We start from the raw sequence: 10,680 nt of genomic DNA, 5'->3' as shown, positions 1-10,680 counted from the left end.
TAGGGACAGCTTGGTTTAGCCGCTTAGACCAGGATTTTATTCCTTTAGGCCCTCCTATCCACTGATGCTCAAAGCCTTGGGATCCTTTTTTTTCCTTGACTTTTGGTTTTAAGGGTTATTGGCTTTTTGCTCTTGCCTCTTGGTTTTAAGAGCTTTGGCTTTTTCTGCTTGCTTTTTCTTTTTCTTTCTATTTTTTTCGCCTATTTTTTTTTCTGCAAGCTTTGTTCTTTGCTGCTTTTTCTTGCTTCAAGAATCATTTTATGATTTTTCAGATTATCAAATAACATGTCTCCTTGTCATCATTCTTTCAAGAGCCAACATATTTAACATTCTTAAACAACAACTTCAAAAGACATATGCACTGTTCAAGCATTCATTCAGAAAACAAGAAGCATTGTCACCACATCAATATAATTAAACTAAGTTCAAGGATAAATTCGAAACTCATGTACTTCTTGTTCTTTTGAATTAAAACATTTTTCTTTTAAGAGAGGTGATGGATTCATAGGACATTCATATCTTTAAGACAAAGTTACTAACTACTAATGATCATGTAATGAAGACACAAACATAGATAAGCACATAATATAGAAAACGAAAAATAGAAGAAATAAGAACAAGGAATGAATCCACCTTAGTGATGGTGGCGTTCAATAGGTAATGGAGTGCTCTTGATGTTCCACCCTTAGTTGCTTCCAATAATTGTGTGGAAGAAAATGTATCCCCTGAGGTATCTCAGGGATCTCTTGATTTGCAGTCAAATGTTCTACCACTAAGCTATAGACCTTTGATGGAAGCTTTTGTTTTCCCTTTCCTCTTTCTAGAGGTTTCTCTGGCCTTAGGTGCCATCAATGGTTATGGAAAAAAAATAAAAAAGCTATGCTTTTACCACACCAAACTTAGAATGTTGCTCGCCTTCGAGCAAATGAAGAAAGAATAGAAGAAGAAGAAGAAGATATGGAGGAGATGGAGGGAGGTGTATATTCTACCATATGGGTGGGATTGGGTGGGAAAGAGATGTTGAATTTTGAAGGTAAGTGGGTGTATGGATGTGAGTGGTAAATGGAAAACAGAAGGGATGATCATGAATGGGAAGAGAGATGATGAGGTAGGTGGGGATCCTGTGGGGTCCACAGATCCTGAGGCGTCAAGGCATTTACATCCCTGCACCAATTTAGGCATGTAAAATGCCCTTGCACACAACTCTGGGCGTTCAGCGCCAGGTTGGTGCCCATTTTGGGCGTTCAACGCCCATTTGCTACCATTTCTGGCGTTGAACGCCAGAACCATGCTTGTTCTGGGCGTTCAGCGCCAGAACCATGCTCTGTTTTGGCGCTGAACGCCAGACAGATGCTCCTCCAGGGTGTGATTTTTCTTCTGCTGTTTTTGATTCCGCTTTCAATTTTTATATTTATTTTGTGACTCCACATGATCATGAACCTATAAAGACATATAACTAAGGAAGATATAGTTAGATAAATAAAAATTGGGTTGCCTCCTAACAAGCGCTTCTTTAATGTCAATAGCTTGACAGTGGGCTCTCATGGAGCCTTACAGATGTGCAGAGCTTTGTTGAGACTCTCCAACACCAAACTTAGAGTTTGGATATGGGAGTTCAACACCAAACTTAGAGTTTGGTTGTGGCCTCCCAACACCAAACTTAGAGTTTGACTGTGGGGGCTCTGGTTGACTCTGCTTTGAGAGAAGCTTTTTCTGCTTCCTCTCCATGGTTGCAGACGGAGATCCTTGAGTTTTAAACACAAGGGAGTTCTCATTCCATTGAAGGACTATTTCACCTCTGTCAACACCAATCACAGCTCTTGCTGTGGCCAGGAAAGGTCTTCCTAGGATGATGGATTCATCATCTTCCTTTCCAGTATCCAGGACTATGAAATCAGCAGGGATGTAAAGGCCTTCAACCTTTACTAACACGTCCTCGACTTGTCCATAAGCCTGTTTTCTTGAACTGTCTGCCATCTCTAATGAGATTTTAGCAGCTTGCACCCCATAGATTCCTAGTTTCTCTATTACAGAGAGGGGCATGAGGATTATTCCTGAACCAAGGTCACACAGAGCCTTAAAGATCATGGTGCCTATGGTACAGGGTATTATGAACTTTCCAGGATCCTGTCTCTTCTGAGGCAATGTCAGTTGATCCAGATCACTTAGTTCATTGATGAACAAGGGAGGTTCAACTTCCCAAGTATCAATGCCAAATAATTTGGCATTCAGCTTCATGATTGCACCAAGAAACTTGGCAGTTTGCTCTTCAGTAACATCCTCATTCTCTTCAGAAGAGGAATACTCATCAGAGCTCATGAAGGGCATAAGGAGGTTCAATGGAATCTCTATGGTCTCTAGATGAGCCTCAGAGTCCTTTGGTTCCTCAGAGGGAATCTCCTTATTGATCACTGGACGTCCCAGGAGGTCTTCCTCCTTGGGATTCACGTCCTCTCCTCTCCTCACAGGTTCGGCCATGATGCTTATGTCAATGGCCTTGCACTCTCCTTTTGGGTTCTCTTCTGTATTGCTTGGGAGAGTACTGTGAGGGATTTCAGTGATCCTTTTACTCAGCTGGCCCACTTGTGCTTCCAGATTTCTAATGGAAGACCTTGTTTCATTCATGAAGCTCACAGTGGCCTTGGATAGATCAGAGACTAGATTTGCTAAATTAGAAGCATTTTGTTCAGAGTTCTCTGTCTGTTGCTGAGTGGATGATGGAAAAGGTTTATTAGTGTTAAACCTGTTTCTTCCACCATTATTAAAGCCTTGTTGAGGCTTTTGATCCTTCCATGAGAAATTTGGATGATTTCTCCATGATGAGTTATAGGTGTTTCCATAAGGTTCACCTAAGTAATTCACCTCTGCTATTGCAGGGTTCTCAGGATCATAAGCTTCTTCTTCATAAGAAGCCTCTTGAGTACTGTTGGATGCAGCTTGCATTCCATGCAGACTCTGAGAGATCATATTGACTTGCTGAGTCAATATTTTATTCTGAGCCAATATGGCATTCAGAGTATCAACTTCAAGAACTCCCTTCTTCATAGGCGTCCCATTACTCACAGGATTCCTTTCAGAAGTGTACATGAACTGGTTATTAGCAACCATGTCAATGAGTTCTTGAGCTTCTGCAGGCGTTTTCTTTAGGTAAATGGATCCACCTGCAGAAGTGTCCAGTGACATCTTTGATAGCTCAGATAAACCATCATAGAATATATCCAGGATGGTCCATTCTGAAAGCATGTCAGAAGGACACTTTTTGGTCAACTGTTTGTATCTTTCCCAAGCTTCATAGAGGGATTCACCTTCTTTCTGTCTGAAGGTTTGAACATCAGCTCTAAGCTTGCTTAACTTTTGAGGAGGAAAGTACTTGGCTAAGAAAGCCGTGACCAGCTTATCCCAAGAGTTCAGGCTGTCTTTGGGTTGAGAATCCAACCATAATCTAGCTCTGTCTCTTACAGCGAAAGGGAAAAGCATGAGCCTGTAGACTTCAGGATCTACTCCATTAGTCTTAATAGTATCACATATCTGCAAGAATTCAGTTAAGAACTGAAAAGGATCTTCAGATGGAAGTCCATGAAACTTGCAGTTCTGCTGCATCAGAGAAACTAATTGAGGTTTCAGCTCAAAGTTGTTTGCTCCAATGGCAGGAATGGAGATGCTTCTTCCATGTAAATTGGAATTAGGTGCAGTAAAGTCACCAAGCATCTTCCTTACATTATTATTATTTTCGGCTGCCATCTCCTCTTCCTGTTCGAAAATTTCTGAAAGGTTATCTCTGGATTGTTGTATTTTAGCTTCTCTTAATTTTCTCTTCAGAGTCCTTTCAGGTTCTGGATCTGCTTCAACAAGAATGTTCTTGTCCTTGCTCCTACTCATATGACAAAGAAGAGGGCACAGAAAAAAATAATAATAACAGGGATCCTCTTTACCACAGTATAAAGGTCCTTGTGTGAGTAGAAGAAGAGGGGGAGACAAAGAATGTAATATAATGGAAGAAACACAACTGTGAGGAGGGTTGAGATGTGAGATGAGATGTTAGTAAATGAATAAATAAATAGAATAAGATGAGAGAGAAGGAATTTTCGAAAATAATTTTTGAAAAAGAGTTAGTGATTTTTGAAAATAGTTTTTGAAAGATGTTAGTAATTTTCGAAAATTAAGATTTAAAAATTAAAATAATTAATAAATTAAAAAGAAATTTTGAAAAAGGGGGGAGATATTTTCGAAAGTTAGAGAGAGAGAGTTAGTTAGGTAGTATTGAAAAAGATAAGAAACAAACAAAAAGTTAGTTAGTTAGTTGAAACAAATTTTTAAAAGATAAGAAGTTAGGAAGTTAGAAATCAAATTTTTGAAAAAGATAAGATGAGAAGATACTTTTGAAAAGATATGATAGAATTTAGTTTTTGAAAAAAAAGATTTGATTTTTAAAATCACAATTAATGACTTGATTCATAAGAAATCACAAGATATGATTCTAGAACTCAAAGTTTGAATCTTTCTTAACAAGCAAGTAACAAACTTGAAATTTTTGAATCAAAACATTAATTGTTATTGTTATTTTCGAAAATTTGGTATAAAAATAAGAAAAAGATTTTTGAAAAATATTTTTGGAATTTTCGAAAATAACTAAGAATTTTGAAAAAGATTTGATTTTTGAAAAAGATTTTGAAAAAGATAAGATTTTCAAATTGAAAATTTGATTTGACTCATGAGAACCAATTTGATTTAAAAATTTTTTTGAAAAAGTCAATCCAAATTTTCGAATTTGATGAGAGAAAAAGGGAAAGATATTTTTTTGATTTTTTTGAATTTTTATGATGAGAGAGAAAAACAAGTAAAATAATGCAATGCATGAAATTTTTAGATCAAAACAATGAATGTATGCAAGAATGCTATGAACGTCAAGATGAACACCAAGAACACCGTGAATGCCAAGATGAACATCATAGACACAATTTTGAAAAATTTTTAATGCAAAGAAAATATGCAAGACACCAAACTTAGAATTCTTTAATGCTTAGACACTAAGAATTCAAGAATGCATATGAAAAACACTAAACAACACAAAAAAAAGAATCATCAAGATCAAACAAGAAGACTTACCAAGAACATCTTGAAGATCATGAAGAACACCATGAATGCATGAGAATTTTCGAAAAATGCAAGATGCACATGCAATTGACACTAAACTTATAACATGACTCAAGACTCAAACAAGAAACAGAAAAATATTTTTGATTTTTATGATTTTCTAATTTTTTTGGATTTTTTTTTCGAAAATTATATGAAAAATAAAAAATAAGGATTCCAAAATTTTTAACATGAATTCCAGGAATCTTGCATTCTTAGTCTAAAGCTTCAGTCCAGGAATTAGACATGGCTCACTAGCCAGCCAAGCTTTCAATGAAAGCTCCAGTCCAAAACACTAGACATGGCCAATGGCCAGCCAAGCTTCAGCATTTAACATTAGAGTATATTGCTCTTGATAACAAATTGCTGCCTCAGTCCAAAAGAATTTAGACATGGCTTTACAGCCAGCCAGGCTTCACATGCTCATGAAACACTAGAATTCATTCTTAAAAATTTTGAATAAAATTTTTGAAAACATTTTTTTTTCAAAAACAGATGAGAAAATTTTAGAAATACTTTTGAAAAATTTTTGAAAATAAAATAAAAAGAAAATTACCTAATCTGAGCAACAAGATGAACCGTCAGTTGTCCAAACTCGAACAATCCCCGGTAACGGCGCCAAAAACTTGGTGCACGAAATTGTGATGTCCAGGCTCAAACAATCCCTGGCAACGTGAGCAACTTGGTACGCGCAATCGTGATTACACTTTGATTATGTAAAATTTACGGCTCTTTCTTTCCCCGGCAACGGTGCCAAAAACTTGGTACGCGGAATCGTGATTACACTTTAAGTATGTAAAATTCATCGCTCTTTCTTTCCTTGGTAATGGCGCCAAAAACATGATGCCAAGACCACGGTTCACAACTCTGTGTAACTGACCAGCAAGTGCACTGGGTCGTCCAAGTAATACCTTACGTGAGTAAGGGTCGAATCGCACGGAGATTGTTGGTATGAAGCAAGCTATGGTCACCTTGCAAATCTCAGTTAGGCAGATATAAATTGATAATGGTGTTTTCGAATAATAATTAATAGAATAGGGATAGAAATACTTATGTAATTCATTGGTGAGAATTTCAGATAAGTGAATGGAGATGCTTTCGTTCCTCTGAACCTCTGCTTTCCTACTATCTTCATCCAGTCAATCTTACTCCTTTCCATGGCTGGCTTTATGCAAGGGCATCACTGTTGTAAGTGGCTACATCCCCTCCTCTCAGTGAAAAATATGCTCAGATGCTCTGTCACAGCACGGCTAATCATCTGTCGGTTCTCGATCATGCTGGAATAGGATTCACCCTCCTTTTGCGTCTGTCACTAACGCCCAGCAATCGCGAGTTTGAAGCTCGTCACAGTCATTCAATCATTGAATCCTACTCGGAATACCACAGACAAGGTTTAGACTTTCCGGATTCTCTTGAATGCCGCCATCATTCTAGCTTACGCCACGAAGATTCCGATTAAGAGATCTAAGAGATATTCCTTCTAGCTTATTTCATGTAGAACGGAAGTGTTTGTCAGGCACGTGTTCATAGGGGAGAATGGTGATGAGCGTCACACATAATCATCACCTTCATCACGTTCTTGGGTGCGAATGGATATCTTAGAAGCGAAATAAGATGAATTGAATAGAAGACAGTAGTACTTTGCATTAATCTTTGAGGAACAGCAGAGCTCCACAGCTTAATCTATGGAGTGTGGAAAACTCTACCGTTGAAAATACATAAGTGAAAGGTCCAGGCGTGGCCGAATGGCCAGCCCTCAAATGTGATCTAAGATAGCATACAACTGATCAAAGATTGTCAAAAAGACTAGTAAAATGTCCTATTTATAATAAACTAGCTACTAGGGTTTACATGAGTAAGTAATTGATGCATAAATCTACTTCCGGGGCCCACTTGGTGTGTGCTTGGGCTGAGCTTTAGCTTTTCACGTGCAGAGGCCATTTGTGGAGTTGAACGCCAGTATTTGTGCCAGTTTGGGCGTTCAACTCTGGTTTTGGATCGTTTTCTGGCGCTGGACGCCAGATTTGGGCAGAAAGCTGGCGTTGAACGCCAGTTTACATCATCTATTCTTGGCCAAAGTATGGACTATTATATATTTCTGGAAAGCCCTGGATGTTTACTTTTCAACACAATTGGAAGCGCACCATTTCGAGTTCTGTAGCTCCAGAAAATCCACTTTGAGTGCAGGGAGGTCAGAATCCAACAGCATCAGCAGTCCTTCTTCAACCTCTGAATCTGATTTTTGCTCAAGTCCCTCAATTTCAGCCAGAAAATACCTGAAATCACAGAAAAACACACAAACTCATAGTAAAGTCCAGAAATGTGAATTTAACATAAAAACTAATGAAAACGTCCCTAAAAGTAACTAGATCCTACTAAAAACATACTAAAAACAATGCCAAAAAGCATATAACTTATCCGCTCATTAAGCAGCTATAGAAAATTATATATCGTTGCGAAGTCCCAGATGTTAGCTTTCTAACGCAACTAAAACCGTGTCATTTGGACCTCTGTAGCTCAAGTTATGGTCGATTTAGTACCAAGAGGTCAGGCTAGACAGGTTAGCAATTTCTTCAACTTCTTGTATTCCTTCCACTTTTGCATGCTTCCTTTCCATCCTCTAAGCCATTCTTGCCCTGTATTCCCTGTAATCACTTAACGCATATATCACGGCATCTAATGGTAATAAGAGAGGATTAATATTATCAAATATAAGGCCAAAAAAGCATGTTTTCAATCATAGCACAAAATCAAGAAGGAGAATGTAAAGCCATGCATTTTGTATGAACAAGTGTATGAAAGATTGATAAAATCCACTCAATTGAGCACAAGATAAATTGTAAAATAGCAGTTTATCAACCTCCCCACAGTTAAACATTAGCATGTCCTCATGCTAAGCTTAAGAGAATCTATAAGAGTGAAGAGGAATGGTAGAAAGTATGAAATGCAACCTATCTATATGAATGCAACTATATGCAGAATGTTTCTACCTACTTGGTTAAAAGTAAATAAATCTTCCAAGAACATACATGAACTGGATTTCACTAATTCAAATCATAAAAATGAAGTACAAATAGCCTTGCAAGAAGAAGATAGCTCATGAAAGCCAGGAACAAAGAATCGAGCATCGAATCCTCACTGGAAGTGTATACACTCTAATCACTCATGTATTTAAGGTTCAATTCTCTCAATTCTCTACTAACCTTTCTTTCTAAGGCTTACTTTTCTTCTACCAATCAACACAAATTTGATGCAAAAATACACATATCAAGAGGTCTTTTAAGGGTTGTAATGGGGTTAGGGTCAAGGTAAGATTGTATTTGGCCAAATGGACTAAAATCTGAATCCTTAATTAACTTAAACTTTTCCCACCTAACTTAAGACAATCCATGTAATCAAAATACAAAACCTAACTATCTATTAACCATGTTTTCCACATATTCATGCATCCGAATTTGAGTACAACTCATATGTATTTCTTTCACCATTTACTTTGGGGCATTTTGTCCCCTTTTACTTATTTGCTCTTTTTCTTTTCTTTTTCTCTCTCTTTCTCTTTTTTTTTTATTTTTCTTTTCTTACTAATTTTTTTATTATTATTTTTATTATTATTATTATTATTATTATTATTATTATTATTTTCAATGCATATGATTAAGGTATTGAATGCATAAACATGTTCTTAACATTCTTGTTCATATTTTCTCAAGAATACACAACACCCAATTCTCAAACCAAATATTTCCAAATCCAATTTTCCCACACTTAAATCATAAGCACTCTCACTAGTCTAAGCTAACCAAGGATTCAAATTAAGGACATTATTGTTTTCCGCTTAGAGTTAATGATGTGCTAAAGTAAAGAACAAAGGGGTATAATAGGCTCAAATTGGTTTGCAAAGGATAATGAAAGGTAAGGCCATATGGGTATGTAAGCTTAGTAAAACAAAGGCCTCAATCATATAAGTGCATGCATACATCAAATAATGGGAATATAGAATTAAGCAAGACAAAGATCACAATTATAGAGAGAAAAACACACACCAAAAAAATAAAATATTGGTTGATAAAATGCAACCAATCAAATAGGCTCAAAATCTCACTGGTTTTGTGTGTTCGAGCTCAAAACCATGTTCCAGTATAATATTTCTTCAAACAAGTTCAATAAAAATTTTAATTCAAATTAGTGAAATGTTATAAAAAGTTTCTTGAAAAAGAAAATATCACTTTAACCAAGTGGTGGTAAAATATGCACAAAATCAAACAAATATGCAATCAACCATGCAAATGTAACACTGAACAAACAAAGAAAATAAAACATTGGTGTTGAAAAGAAGGTAACTAACCCACGGAAGTCGGTAGCGACCTCCCCACACTTAAAGATTACACCGTCCTCAGTGCATGCAGAGATGTACAAGTGGACGGGTGGCTCCGCAGCTAGTGCTCTTTTTGTTCCTTTTCTTGCCGGTGGATTGGGAGTAGCTTTCTCTTTACCCTTCTTGGTGGCCATCCTGAAAGGGAAAAAAGTAAGTACATGTAAAACTAAGGGTTTGAGCAAGAAAGAGGATGGTATAGGTGATAATCAATGCACGGTAAAGAAGGATGTCGTTAACACATGGTCATGACTACATGTGAAAAGTTCATCAATGGAAATATAGCAAGTGCATGTTATGGCAATTAGATGCAAGATGTTTATTGGCATGCTAGCAAAGGCATGAGTAGCATAGATCAAATATTAAATGTCCAATTTGATTATCAAGTCTCTTAAACTAACAATCTCTTTGTATTGACAATTATATTTAAATAATAAAATATGAAAAGGGATTTTATGAAAAACAGGCATTAGAGTAGTAGAATGACATAAAAGTAATGCATGATGCCATACGGGCTTTTTCACAAACACTTAGCATGCATGGTAAATATGTTATTGAAAATATTAAATTGAATATGCAAGCAACCCTTTAAGAAGTAATATTTAATTGTCAAACAATTCTTTAATATTTCACAAGCAAGATGTAGAAGAAAATAATCATGTCATTAAATTTCTAACACCAATGAAAAGAATAAAAAGAAAAAGAAAGAAAAAGAAAAACATATATAATGAAAGTAAAAAAGAAAAAGAGAAGAAAGCATAAAAAAATATTAATGGAAAAGTAAAGAGGGAAGAAGAAAAGAAAAGAACCTTGATAATGGATGTGAAAAATAGGAGAAAGTAAAAAGTGAGAAAGAATAAAGAAGGAAGAAAGGAGAAGAATGAAATAAGAAGGGATAAGAAAAGATTTGGATTTGGGGAAGAAAAGATAAGATATCTGGCGCTGATCTGGATAAGTTGTGCGTCGCATGTGACGCAGACGCGTGGGGCACGCGATCGCGTGGGGCACGCGATCGCGTGGAGGGTGATAAGTTCAGGTGACGCGGACGCGTGGGTCACACGCATGCGTGACCTGATTTGTGCAATTGGTGCGAGTGCGGCCTCGCGTACGCACAACTCTCTGTTTGATACTCATTTTGCTAAAAATTTGGGTGACGCGTGCGCGTGGGTGACGCG

At 36.8% G+C, this 10,680-nt stretch overlaps 1 non-coding gene across 1 annotated transcript; it reads left to right on the top strand.

The window, feature by feature from the left end:
* The first annotated feature begins 3,237 nt into the window (after positions 1–3,237).
* Positions 3,238–3,345, top strand: LOC112738808 (small nucleolar RNA R71). The gene has a single exon (XR_003169761.1). It is a non-coding gene; the product is annotated as a small nucleolar RNA R71 (small nucleolar RNA).
* Positions 3,346–10,680: the final 7,335 nt, after the last annotated feature.

The sequence above is a fragment of the Arachis hypogaea genome, chromosome 13 (assembly GCF_003086295.3).
Source record: "Arachis hypogaea cultivar Tifrunner chromosome 13, arahy.Tifrunner.gnm2.J5K5, whole genome shotgun sequence".
In the NCBI taxonomy this organism is placed as follows: domain Eukaryota; kingdom Viridiplantae; phylum Streptophyta; class Magnoliopsida; order Fabales; family Fabaceae; genus Arachis; species Arachis hypogaea.
The sequence above is the reverse complement of the archived record's forward strand: the minus strand, read 5'-3'. Positions and strand labels throughout refer to the sequence as shown.